Below are 14394 nucleotides of genomic sequence, written 5' to 3' on the forward strand. Positions count from 1 at the left end.
AACCCACTTCATTCTGCAGACCTCAGCAAATGTCATTTCCCCATGGAAATCCTGAATCACCCCCAAGACAGATGAGCTCCCTTATTTAATCTTTTTTGCTCTTCTAACATCATCACATTTTGCATGTACCCATTTGGGTTACCACGTAGTCAGCACTCTCCCTCTCAGGAGATCCCATGCATCAGGCCTCCAGTGAGAATGACTGCTCTGCTCACCACTCTACTCCTAAGGACCAGCACAGTACCTAGGACAGCACATACTAAGCTGATGTGGAATAATGAATGAGCCTATCATCACACAGCAGAGCAGCAAACCGGATCGGTGCCATTCAAACAGTAGGTAGTTCATGAGAAGATCAGTGATTTCAAAATATCTGAGGTGTGGCCAGTTGTGTAATGAAAATGAACAGGCTATAATAGGAAAATTATAGAGAAAAAAATCAGTAAACTGGATATAGCAAACTATATGAAACTGTTGTTTCATTTCTGTATGTATGAACACCTGTAACTATAGGTCATTGGAAAAAAGTCTGAAAACCCCAGAATTAACTGTCCTAATACAACTCCTAATTTCCCATTAAAATGCTGGAGAAGGTATACACAAAGAAGGAAATGGCAACAGAACTACAAAACTGTTTATAAACACAAAATCAAGGCACTATTTCCACTAACTACATACCACAAAGCGTGGGTAAGACGCATCGTCTTGGACCACATGTATAATACACATTTTTGAACGTCAACAGATGTTTTGGTGAATACAAAAATCTTGAGTCTAAATCAGGACTGTAGAAGACGTGACTGGTCAGATAAATACGTGGATACTCCCCAACCACAGGAGAGGCACCTTTCAAGGTAACCAAAGCAAAGGGCCTAGATGCCCCACGTGCTAATGAGGATCAAAACCAGTTGTAGAACAAAACATTGCTGCAGATTTGATTAAAAGATAGAATACAAACTCCCAAAGTCTATTCTTAAAAGGTACAAAGTGAAAATGTGTATGTGTACATGTGTATATATATATGTGTGTGTATCTGTGTTTATATGGTGTATGTGTGTACACATGTGTATATGTGTGTATGTATGTGTGTGTTTATGTATATATGTGTGTGTGTATATATATGTGTGTGTACAGATATATGTATATTTAATGGAAATTAGGATGAACCATGAAAAATCAAAGCACACAAAATCTTTTGTGCACAGAAGTGGGATGAGAAGTTACTTAGTCTTTGACTTTGGGATTCAGGAAACACAGGTTCATGAATGTCTTGGAAAAACTTAAGACAATCACTAGTAAACCTGAAAACTAGATTTGATGATTTTGTAAGACTCCAGATATGTGAAGCAAACAAAAATACATAAAAAAAAAAAAGGCCAAGAATCACATGATTGGATTCAACCATTGAAACTGCCATTTTTATAGAACAAGAACAGTCAAGTCTCAGCCTTGTCGTATGACTCAGCCTATCAACAATAACAACACAAAGGGCAGCTAATAGATTCAGTACGCAGGCATTTAAAAAACTTCAGGATTTGTATATGTGTGCATTGTTTCTCTGCAAGTAAACAACTATTGGCCTAAAGACTATTTATCTAAGGTCATGTAGCTAAGTTAGTGGACACAGAATTAAACATGGTATTTAACACTGTTTAAAACTGAAAATATAGTGTTGCCTGGTGAGCTAGTGCTTCAGACCAAGCTAGTACCTTTCATAACAACATTTAAAAAAAAAGAATTACTGAGACCAGCATTGTGGCTGACCAGGTTAAACCTCCGCGGCATCCCATGTGGATGCTGGTTCAAGTCCCAGAAGCTCCACTTCCCATTCAGCTCCCTGCCAATGGCCTGGGAAAGCAGTGGGAGATGTTACAAGTACTTGGGCCCCTGTACCCACATGGGAGAACCGGAAGAAATTCCTGGCTTCTGGTTTCAGGCTGGCCCAGCTCCGGCCTTTGCAGCCACTTGGGGGGTGAACCAGTGGATGCAAGACCTCTCTCTGTCTCTCCCTCTCTGTCTGCAACTCTCTCAAATAACTATATAAATCTTTTTTAAAAAATAAGAATGACGATTAAATGTACCAGTTGTACAAATAAATGTAAAGTAATAGTTCTCTTAACAGGAGGTACTGCAAAACAAATTGAATTAAATGTCACTAACAAGGCAAATATATGAAAAAAAATTACACCAAAAGTTGAAAATCAAAAGGATAAATGAAGCCATTGCAGACAGACTTACAGAAAGAAAAAAGAAAAGAAAGGGAGAGAAGAGAAGAGGATTGGCAACATTAATATGAAAGAAAGTAGCTCCAAATGCATAGAGGGTTATTTCATATTGACAAAAACATAACAAAGACCTAACAAGAGCCTTTATGTAGTTAACGTTATATTAACACACAGTAATTGTTATAAAGAAGTTGACAGAAGCCCATTTGTAGACATACTAAAGGCCCATTATCAGTGTGCAGACAGATAAACAAGGCACTGAGGACATGAATAATGGACATTATAGTGAATAATGAATAATTATAATGAATAATTCTAATACATTATAATATATTATATAATACATTATAATGAATAATGACATTATAATGACTGAATTAATACACATATACTGTACTTGTTACCTGTAGAAAAACACACTGCCTTCAAGCATTCGGGAAACAGAAACCTTTAACCCACAAGAAATAAAAAATTCATTTACCAGGATAAATAAAACCGATAATCAATACAACAGTTTATGTGTAGAAGCCCCTACAATAAAAATCACTAGTAGTACTCCAGTGAATATTAACAAGAATATTTATTGTCCCTGTATTGTTTTAAATTTTTATAGCAATTAGTATTAGCATAAAACACAGAAGTTAAGCTAGGTTTTTTTTTTATTGCCAATCTCAGATGGAAAATTTATCTTCCTTTAATAATGGTAGATTCAAAACTAAAAATAATTGTTAGGGTTGAGGTTTGGCCTAGCAGTTAAGTCACCAATTATGTCTTTTTTTTTTTTTTTTTTTTGAAGATATATTTATTTATCTGAAAGGCAGAGTTACCGAGAGGCAGAGGTAGAGAGAGAGAGGTCCATCTGATGGTTCACTCCACAGATAGCCGCAATGGCTGGAGCTGGGCCGATCCAAAGCCAGGAGCCAGGAGCTTCCTCCAGGTCTCTCACGCGGGTGCAGGGGCCCAATGACTTGGGCCATCTTCTACTGCTTTCCCAGGCCATAGCAGAGCTGGATTGGAAGAGGAGCAGCCGGGACTAGAACCAGCGCCCACGTGGGATGCAATGCAGGCAGCAGGGGCTGTACCCGCAACGCCACAGCACCAGCCCCACCAACTGTGTCTTAAGATGTCTAAGTCCCACATCAGAACGCCTGATTTCCTGAATGCGATTCCTGACCCAGGCTCCCCACCAACACAGACCCTAGGAGGCATCAGTGATGGCTCCATTGCTTGGGTTCCTGCCACCCACCTGGGAGACCTGGATTGAGTTCCTGGCTCCTTGGCGTTTTATAAGAAAACCAACAAATGCTTCTCTTTCTCTTTTTCTCGCCTTCTACCTCTCAAATAAAATTTTAAAACTAATTAATACCACTAAATCAGAAATACCCTGGGTGCTTATTAAAAATGATAGTTTTAGATCATTTAAACTATTGATTATTTCAAAATTATTAAAAATCAAGTACTACATGTCAAAACTGCCAACAAAATTGATAAATGTCAATCCTTATATAATTTCATCACTTAAAATAAATGACCTGGAATAGGTGTTGTGACACAGTGGGTTAAGCCACCACTTGCAATGCCTGCATCCCATAACAGAGAACGGGTTCAAGCCCTGGTGCCTGCACTTCTGATTCGGCTTCGTCTAATGCACCCTGGGAGGCAGCTGGTGATGACCCAAGTACTCATGTCCCTGCCACTCACATGGGAGACCTGGACAGAGTTCCTGATTCCCGGTTTCTGCCTGGCCCAGCCCTGGCTGTTACAGGCATTTGGAGAGGGAATCCCTCCCCCCCTTCCCCTCCCCCTTCCCTTCTCGCCCTCCTCACTATGCCTTCCAAGTACATGAAAATAAATAAAAGATCTCATTTCAGCTCAAGAAGTGAGAACCAGAGTTTTGCTGGTTTTCCCAATTTCCGTCAACATGCCCCTCTTCCATCCCCCTCTCCCAGGCTCACTTGACCAATTCGACTCAAGTCTGGGCATAAATACCATTTTCCCAAAGAAACCTCCCTCAACCTCCCAGAAAGTGCGTCTCCCTAGCAGGCTCCTCCAGGACAAACAGCCTCCCGCCTTCCTCCCTAATCCCTGTCACACGGAGTCAGCCGTTCAAAGGCTGATTCTTTCACTGGATTATAAGTCTCGTGGAGTCGAGCTTGCATCCTATGTACCACTGTAATACGCTCAGTAGGTGGTAAACGTGTTGTTTTTCATGAATTCAAATATCGATCATTAGGAAGGTCATTACTATATGCCAGGTATTGTTCTAAACATTTGGAAAACGACACAAAATAAAACACTAATTACCAAAAAAAAAAAATCTTTGCCCTCATCTAAGAAGTCAGAAGAACAAAATACAAGAGAAAAAAGCCTTCAGGCAGGATGAATAAACAGGAAAGGTCACACAGCTGTGAGTGCAGTGGTTAGAGAAGGCCTCTCCAAAAGGTGACCTTGAGTTAGAAAATAGGGAGCAAGCAAGATACTTCGGAAAAGAATATTCTAGGCGGAGGGGACAGCTGATAGCAAAAACCTGGACATCATGGTCTGCTCTGTAGTTAAGCCAGCACTGGGCACAGAGGTGAACAGGCTGCTTGGGTCACCAGGATGCCATCTCAGAGTGTCTGAGTCCAGGCTCAGCTTGGCGCCAGCTTCCTGCACAGGTGCACCCTGTTGAGTAGTGGATGGCTCAAGTACTTGGCCCACACCCCTACAAGGGAGACCCAGAAAGAGTTTCGGGCTCCTTGCTTCGGCCTGGCCCTGGTCAGGTTGTTGTGGGCATCTGGAGAGTGAACCGGGGATGGGAGATCTCTGAAACTATTTGTCACTGTCTTTCTGCCTCTCTGCCTTTCAAATAAAGCTAATGTAAATGAATAAAGCATTTTAAAAACACACATGGCAATTGTTGACAGTAAGGACAGAACTCTGGGAACAGAGGCACCTGTAGATAGACAAGCACAAGCCCTTAAAAAGATACAAAGAAGCAAGCGGAGGTAGAGAGTAATTCATTAAATCTGATACACATTAAATATTGCGACTATTAGATAGTCCTTAGAAATTTTAAGTGAAAGATTTTTTAATGGCATGTGGACATACTTGCAATACAAAGGAGGAAGGGCAGATCGGTTTAAAACGGTAAGAAATTATCCCAAATTGGAATAAGGAAGTTATTCTTTAGTGGCAGAACTACAGAGAAATCTTTTGTATCTCCCAAATGTCCAAAAAGGAGCATGCGTTGTTTTTTGCTACCAAATGGAAATGGGTCTCATTTTTAAAAAATCGTAACGGTTTAGGGAGCAACAACTCAGAATAAATTTATCTCTGTTCTATCTTGCATGTAAAAAGGCACACCTGTATAATTACCTGAAATGGAAATAAATTCTTAACCAGAAAACAGATTGTCTTTAACCAGATAAATAACAAGGCTTATACTGTATCCTACCCTTTACCTTAATTGGGCAATTAAAGCTTAAAATTACTTGACCAGACTTTAAAAACTTCTGTTCCAAACCTTGACTCCAGCCAAACCTGTTTGGCTCTTGAAGTGTGGTCTTTAGGCTACTGGGAATTCCAGAGTTCTTCAAGAAATCTATCTTTTGTCATGGCCGTGGCAGTGACTGGACTCTCACTACTGTTAGTGTTATACCTACAACTCTCTTTAGTCCCCAAAACACCACCAGTCTCATAATTACTTTCAGGATTTTTCCAGATAGCTTGAACAGATTGTCACTGGAATCTCTGTCGCCCCAAATATGATGCCCAAACTCAGGCCATTTCCTTTGTGTTGTCCAAGAATCATCATGTTCAGCAGTGATCCATAAAACCATCTCAATCATCTACTACAGAAAAATAACCTAGAGAATCTACAGATGTCATGTCCTGGTCAAGTTACTGAGTCTATCACCTTTCACTCTAACAGTGGTCTCCAGCTTATCACATAGACGTCACCGGCATTCACTTCAACATTTAACAACTATTCCTAGGAATGCCCAGCTACACTGCCAACTCAAATCTCCAGCTACCAGCTGAAAACCTCTGCCTGCCTGGCTTCGGACACGTCCTAAACTACCCAATCTCACAGCAACAATTCTCATATTCCCAAGTCCCATCTGGGAATGGCATCAACATGGCCTTTGAGGTCCCCAACAGCCTCCGGCAGCTTTCTGGTCTACCTCCACAACCTTCACATTTGGCATGCATGCACACTGCCAGCAACCATAAATTCCAGGCTCTCTTCCCCAAGCCTGTCACTCACCAGCAGCACCCTGGGCCTTCCTTGTTACCCCTCTGCATGTGAAGAGTTTCTCTTATGGCTGGTCCTCTGAGGACAGCATCCTGCTACAAATCATCCCTCCACTCTAACACAGACTTGGGCTTGCCATCCAGCCTCGGTGACACAGACAGCCCTTTGTGTAAACTTGGGTTTACAGTATTTATCACTGTCTGCCCAATCTGAGTCATTTGTGTCCATGTCTCTCTGTGTTTACAAAGCTACTGAAGAACAGGGACCATACTTTCTTGGTGACTGTTTTCTTTTTTAAAGATTTTTTTGATTTATTTGGAAGTCAGAGTTAGAGAGAGAGAGAGAGCGAGCGGATCTTCTATTCACTGGTTCACTTCCCAGATGACCACAACAGCCAGGTCTGGGCCAGGCTGAAGCCAGGGCCTTCTTCCAGGTCTCCTATGTGGGTACAGGGGCCCAAGCTCTTGAGCCATCCTCCACTGCTTCCCACCAGGTGCATTAGCAGGGAGCTGGATTGGAAGTGGAGCAGCCAGGACTCGAACCTGTGCCCATATGGGATGTAGGTACCGGAGGCTAACTCACTGTGCCAGAGGGCTGGCCCCATCTTTTTCTTTTTTTATTTTAATGTCCTTAGGCAAGCGCAAGGATGTCAAAGTGCTGCAGGACATCCATTGCCTGGAACTGAACGGAGCGGGTCTCAGAAAGTGAGTAGTCAGTCATGTTGGCCTAGCCTTTGAACCTGTGTCTACTCAGGGAGTGAAGCAGGCAGTTCTCTGTGGAAGCACAACAAATAGGGGGGACAGAATGAATGCCTCATTTTCTTGACATGACAATAATCCTTCCCCCAACAAATCACAGTCCAGGAGGCGAAGGAGCCCCTTAACGAAAGGCAATTCTCTTCGGGCTGCGGAACTCCCCTGGTAAGAACGCGCCATCCTTATCTGCTGATTATGGGGAGCACCTGTCTACCACTCCCACGGTGAAACCTGCCCCTAATGAATAACTGCACCTATCTTCTCCACTCCAGAAGTGGCCTGCCCACCTGTGCCTTGTTTCCCTAACAAAAGGCTCCTGGACACCAGATACACGCTCCCAAGTGCTCCTACCCCCTCTCCCGAGCCCCGATGAAGCAGAGTCCTTGTGCAAATACCATTCTCTGCAATATTTGTCATCTGGGTTGTCACACAGCTGGAAACAGTTTCCTCGCTGGCTGTTCCTAACAGCCAGACATTCCTAGCACTGTGACAAGAACTCTGAATTGAGTAATGTCACGTTGCCCCCAATCAAGAAGAGACCACGCAGGCTCTTCCAGCCTCAAACCTCTCCCCCTCGATGGCAGCCTCCACTGCAGCCTCCCTAGGACACAAGGGAACACCAGACTTCAAAAAGCTCATGGAAGAATGGGAGGGAGTGAAACTGCACATTATCCATGCACTTTCTGAAGATCCCTCAGCTGGGCCGTCTCAGTGCACACAAACCTGTGTATATACACATACCATGCACACACATCAATATTCACAAACACCTACATGTCTGTGGGTTCATACAAGCAAAAGGACAAATATGGAGTCTATTGCAAATTGCTAACAAGGGGTGACAACCACACGGATCCAACTGAAGCACCAGGGGGAGGTTATCACATTTACTTTAACCATATCTCCATCATGTGAACCACTACAAAAGGCATACATTGTTGCAAATGCACACAGCTACCTTCTTCTGGTCCGAATACTTTCTGCTCTGTTTGTAGCCCTAAATCATTTCAACAAGACCATAAGTAAGATGCATTAAGAAAGCAAAGCACCATGTCAGTGTGGCCTCAAAGTAATTCTGACTTCCCAGGAATACCGGATCTGGATTATTCTAGGAAGCAAGCGATAAACAGGACAGAGCAGCTCAAACACAAGCAGGGTCAAAACTAAGAGCATACAAAACGAGACCGAAGGCAAGCCTACAGATAAGACACAGCCATGTCTGGCTGTAGACTCTTACAACTAACAGGTAAGTCTTGGCAAAATATTTCAAGTTTATGAGAGGCACTTCTGCCCCCTCTGCTTGCTGGCAGGATGAGGGTCAGTTTGCATGCACCTGGGCTGATGGCACAGCTGCAGGGAGAGGCTGGGCGAGGAACCGCGCACCTGACCTTCACTTGTCCTGCAGTGAGGTTCCTCAAAGCATCCAGGGGTTGCTGGGGCAGGGGTTAAAAGAACAGAAAAAATATTTCAAGTTTATAAGATGCAGATGAGAACGTTAGGTTCTGCCTCCCTTCCTAGGAGGGAGAAGCTGACCTGAGAGTCCTAAGACCACTTTGCAGAAAAGGTTCCTGAGATTGAGGAACAACCCAGCAGACACGCCCCCATGTTTCTAGGCACTTCCGAAGAGCCCCCATCATTCACAGAAGATGACAGAATGCAGGCTCCAGGAGAGAAGGGGCCTTCCACGGCTTAGATTCCACTGTTCCCCCAGGATGCAGTGGGTGCTCAACAAGCATCTACTGAATGTGGCCTGATGAATGAATGAACGTCAAGGATTAAATTAAGAACCATGTACATGAAAACTAGAATTGGCAACCAGAGAACACCAGTTCTTACTCCTGCTTTACAGATATTACTTCACCCAGAAATAGCAACGCTAGAAATAGGAAGCTGCCTGGTGCCCTCTTTCTGGATCCCTTCTTTTCCTCTCCTGGAATTCATTTACCTTGCAGGATCCTTCCAGATCCTAACCTTCCAGAGGTCTTCTTGGATTCTCTGCACCCCCGAGTGTCAGGTGTTACCCCAGGGTCACCAACCTATAAAGCTCACAATGCTCGATACACTGGGCTGTAATCATCCCTTAGTATGTCTGTTAGCTCCTCCTGCAGGGTAAGAATCCTGCGGTACTCACCCTCACCCACCACGACCTGTTGGTATGCAACAGGCAGGCAATTAAGTGTTCCTGGAGTTGAACAGAACTTGCTTCCTCTGTCCTGATCCAGTTCTCCCCCCTAAGAACAGGACTATGCCTCTAATGGGAGCAGAGTTTCACAATTAAGGTGATTACAGATTGGTCAAAGAGACCAATCTGACAATAAGTCAAATCTGTGCCCTGTTTTGACATTTAAGATCATAAATAAAGGGAAACTCAGAAAAAGGGAATGGCTCACGGTAGCAGTCTGTGTGCAGGAATCCTGAACCACACATCTGACCACAATGAACAAAACTCTCTGCCTAACAGTTACCATGTTGGCAACCCCGTGGCCAGGCATTATCAGCCAAACTCGCTTTTTCTCTTTTAGAGGCGGCGGCTGGTTTTGAAATCATTTTTCTTTACGTCTCATAACGCAACAAACACAGCCCGATCTCTCTCATTCAGGCTTACACATGTTGTTTTAGCACTGGGCCAAAGAGTCTACCCTGTCAATATGACACTTTTTAAAAACAGTATCACAAAAATTAATTACAACCTAAATCTATGCATATGAGAAAATGGTCCCCTGCCATTTCTTGAAAAAATTTTTTTAAATTTTTGTATGAACTTTAGGATGAAAGGTCCTATAGCAGTGATCAGATGACAGAAGCTAACATCTAAATATTAAGACAATTTTCTTTGGCTGATCCCAACATGTCAATAATAATTAGAACAACGCTACTTTGAAATCTTACTAACTTGCTAAAAGAAAAAACTCCAGGGAATTTAAACTAAATCTCCATCACTCCCCCACTCCAACATGTCCTTTCAAGAAATAGAGTCTAATAACCTTGTGCTCCTTCAACTTAAGTAACTTAATTTATTAAACAGGTCGAACCCAAGTCGCCTGGCAGAAGGTACACTGCTGGGAGCACCATTCATTCAAACTGTCTTCAGAGAACAGCCGGAAGCAGATAGCCTCATCTCTACCAATGACCTCTCTCTAGCCTGGCATCTCCAGATTCAAGGGCACTTAAAGGATTTAGCCAAGGCAGCTGCACCTTTGCCATGCAGCTGAAACCTGTCCATTCCCATCTGTGACACCAAGTATTGAACTACAGAGCTCTCCCGGCTGGATCCCACAGAGGGTCTTCCCATCTGAGAGATAATGAGCTCCACACTTCAGCGCTGGAGTTTAGACTTTTTTTTTTTTTTTAAAGGAAGTAGTAGGTGCCGGATTGAATCAACTACTAGAGACTGAATGTCAGAAAGGATTCTTGGGGCTATGTCAGCCCTCACTACAATATTGAGGGTACTACTGTCTGTCCGTTACAGGGGCACTGACCCCACTTTCAGACTAGGAATTCTTTCTCTCCTATGCTGCAGATACTCAGCCATTGTGGCTAAATGCAATGTGTAACATAAACAGGGTCAAGAATGCCAGTTGTCAGAAGAGCCATGTTTAAATTAGCATTAAGTAGCAAGCCTTTCACTAAACAGAGAGAGATAAAATGTCTTCTTGGTCAGCCTCGGGCCTGCAGAGTGATTTTAGCACACATGCTCCGAAAGCCCCACCAAGTCCAGATGTAACGCAGTAAGTACCATTAATGTTCGCTAAATTCAATTTGTCTAAAGTACAGAGAGCATTGCCAGTTGGGAGGGGAATGATGGAGGGAAAGAAACCGCACATAGTTTATTCCACAATCTTTAGATAGTATGTATACACTGGAGGAGCCATGAGTTACAATCAAAATGTGCCAAATAAAAACCCAGTCATCCCTCCATCATTTCACCGCCCCCCCACCCCCCGCCGGGATGTGTGTCACTCAGTATCTTCCTGCATTGTGAAGTTCAACCACCCTCCCCCGCCCATCCTCATGTAGCACACTTATCAACATAACCTCCAAGGTTTTCTGTACTTGTCACCTTGTAACTTCCCAGCCCTCATCACCCTGACTCAGACCACATTGCCAAAGAATAGGTCTTCCGGCTCCCACCACTCATCTTTTAAGAAACACGTCATCCATCACATTTTGTTTCCAATGTCTTCGCCACAGTCAGCATTTAATTTTCTATTGCTGCAATTCCAAGGCTCCCATGTGCTTCAGCCTCTCAGGTATGCAATATGGTGTCTATAGAGACGAACGAATAGACTACGCATCCTGATGTTAGCTGATCCCTCCCCACCGTACATGGCAGCTCTAGTTTCTAGATGTTTATTTTCATTATCTTTAAATTGGCCATAATAAAAGGAATTCAAGAATTGCTTAGTGAATTAAAAATCCTTCCTTTTCCCCCAACTCTCTATGACATCCTTAATCTCTCTCCATAAAATAATAACATAATCGGGACTTTGGGGCTAACATGCATTATATATAAACATAAGAACCCAGGGGCCGCTGCTGTGGTGCAGTAGGTTAATCCTCCGCCTGCGGCACAAGCATCCCATATGGGCACTGGTTCTAGTCCCGGCTGCCCCTCTTCCAATCCAGCTCTCTGCTGTGGCCGGAGAAAGCAGTAGATGGTGGCCCAAACACTCCGCCTGGGAGACAGGGAAGCAGCTCCTGGTTCCTGGCTTCAGATTGGTCCAGCCATGGCTGTATTTGGGGAGTGAATCAGCAGATGGAAGATATCTCTGTCTGTCCCTCTGTAGCTCTACCTCTCAAATAAATAAAATAAATCTTAAAAAAAAAAAATAAGAACCCAAACAGTAGTAATGCTGACTTCACGTGGCCAGAGCAAACTTTCAGACCCCAAACCAAGAGCTTATATTTAAGTTTTTATTACATCATACTTTGTTTTGAAAACAAATCAAGTTCCTCAACTGTACAGACATACTGGTACCAAAAAAAAAAAATTAAAGAAGACAAGCCACAGACATTAAAACCTTGACCTCAAACTACATTTCAAAAGTCTTATGATTTGCTGGATATTTGGAGTTATCTTGTCAAAATGATACAGTGAATTCTGCCCAGATTGCAATGTGCCTTAGGAAGCATTTGAAATGATTCTCTGCTTGCAAAAGCAACGATCTCAAACTCACTGTCCCTTGTGTAGCAAAAAGACCCAGCAAGTGGGATTTGCACTCACAATGTTCCAGCAGGTCCAGCAGAACAGATTCCACAAAACCTCGCAGCCTATGGCATTATGGGGAGGGGTCAAATCACACTTCGGAAAATACCTGCTCTGAAAGAAAGCTGAAGCTCAGAGGGGGCCGCCACCTTCTCACCAGGACCACCCCTCTCTCCGAGGCATGTGCAGACCCAAGCTGAGTGCCCATGGCACTGGGCAGAGGCTGTCCCCCAGAGGCCATGACAAATGGGAAGACAGCCCGCTGTCGCTAGCAGAGGTGGGAATACAGGGATCAACCTGACCTCTCATCGACTGTTAGTCTGAGCAGGCTCAGGAGCCTTAGATAATAAAGGTATCAGGAGGCTGATCTGGTGGAGGGAATGCCACCACCTCCCTGGTGGAGGAGGAAAGAAAAGCTAGCAGAAAGCAAGTCCCCGCTCAAGTGTCTTGTGCCTGTTGGCATCCCCTTATGGTTTCCTTCCATCTTCCAGGCCCTTACACCGATCCCGCTCAGGCTATAACCATTCCACTCTTCCCTCTCTTCTCTCCTATGGTTCCGGCGCGGGATAACGGCCCTCCGGCAGCTGGAAGGGAGGAGCTGCAAAGATCAGCAAACCTCTCCATTTTCCAGACCAGGACCCCCAAACCCGCCCCCGCCCCCCCCCCCCGCCCCAAACCAGGGGACCGGCCCGACTAGGGTCGCACCGCTAGGGGACGCCGAGTCCTTCCCGGTTCAGAAGAACACACCAATGCCTCCCTCCAGGCTCCTCAGCCCGGCCTCCCGCCGATCTCCTCTGGATGCTCGGTTTCTTTTATCCACAAATTGAACAGCATCGAGGGAAACGCAGCATTCACATATTTGCAAGGCTGCAAGTATTCGTAATACTGCATTTGGGGCAAGCGTGCTCAACTCTTACGAGACCCAAAACAGCTCGGTGGCATTGTGTGTGTGTGCGCGCGCATTCAACAGCCGTAACCCTAATAATGCACGCCCTTTTCCCTTGGCACTCACTCCTGTGCCTGACCAGGGAATGACTTCTGCCAACAACCTGCGGGCGGGCGGGCGAGTCGAGTCGGCCTCCCCTCTCCCCAGAACTGCAGGCTTTGAATCCCAGACCGCTCGCTGCCTTCCCAGCACTGCTTACGCAGAGCGCAGCACACTTGGGCAAACAGGCGCAAAACGCAGCAACTGAGCGCCTGAAGGAACAGAGGGCTTTGCTCGCACAGTTAATCACGTTTTCCATATTTACGTCCGCAGAGGAGCCTCTGTCCCACTGGGTAACAACGCATTCGCCGTGGAACCTGAACAAGCCAGCACCCACCGTGACGAAAAGCCCAGAGACTTCAACCAACAGCAAAGAACCAAGAGCAAGAACGGGGAACAACCGTCTCGGGCCCCAGACCGAGGCAGCGACCAGTCCTGGATGCTGTCACTCTCAACACATCAGAGGCCAAACGGCAGCAGAGGAAAACGTGCATAAATCGAAGCCACTCGCAGCCAGCCCGTCCCGCACCAGCCACACCAGTGCCCAGATTTCAAAACCGTCCACTCCAAGCCAGGTCTCTCCCTCGCCTCCCGTCTCCCCGTAAACTCGCTAAGCGTGTTTGTTAGGCGGCTGGACAGAAACTTAGGTTTAAAGTTCTCAGCCAGGGGAAGGAATTGGTGCCGGAGTTGCGCGCGGCGGGGCTGGGGATCCCCCGGCTGCCCAAGGCCACGGGTCCCGACTTTAAGGGCAATCGCAAGACCTCCGGTGCCCCATTTCCGATCCAGGTAGCCAGAGGCCACCTACGTGTCACTTGGGCGGGTCCCGGCCGCGGACACGGCGTACAGCGCGGGCCCGGGGGCGCACAGGAGAGTAGCGGCCCCGGGACGGCTGCGGGAACTCCCCTCCCGGCGCTCGCTCAACCGGTGGGTAAGGGAGGCCGGCCCGGCCGCACGCACAACCACCCGCCCCGCCACCCGGAGCGCGC

The 14394-nt window shown here is 45.4% G+C and overlaps 1 protein-coding gene across 10 annotated transcripts in view; it reads right to left on the minus strand.

Annotated features, from left to right (window-relative positions):
* The window catches only part of LPAR1 (lysophosphatidic acid receptor 1), a 155072-nt gene that overhangs the window by 139339 nt on the left and 1339 nt on the right, over nucleotides 1-14394 (minus strand). The window contains exon 1 of one of the 10 annotated variants that reach the window (XM_089301573.1): nucleotides 14214-14333. The exons of 5 other annotated variants lie outside the window; for them this stretch is intronic. The gene's annotated coding sequence lies outside the window, so the exon portion shown is untranslated. Of the gene's footprint in view, nucleotides 1-3052; nucleotides 3228-6474; nucleotides 6609-9348; nucleotides 9494-13128; nucleotides 13332-14213; nucleotides 14334-14394 lie in introns of those variants that run through there. 4 more of the 10 variants (XM_070055526.2, XM_089301552.1, XM_008254938.5 and 1 more) reach the window with 4 other exon arrangements.

The sequence above is a fragment of the Oryctolagus cuniculus genome, chromosome 1 (genome assembly GCF_051225735.1).
Source record: "Oryctolagus cuniculus isolate XC-2025 breed Fujian yellow rabbit chromosome 1, ASM5122573v1, whole genome shotgun sequence".
NCBI classification, from domain to species: Eukaryota; Metazoa; Chordata; class Mammalia; order Lagomorpha; family Leporidae; genus Oryctolagus; species Oryctolagus cuniculus.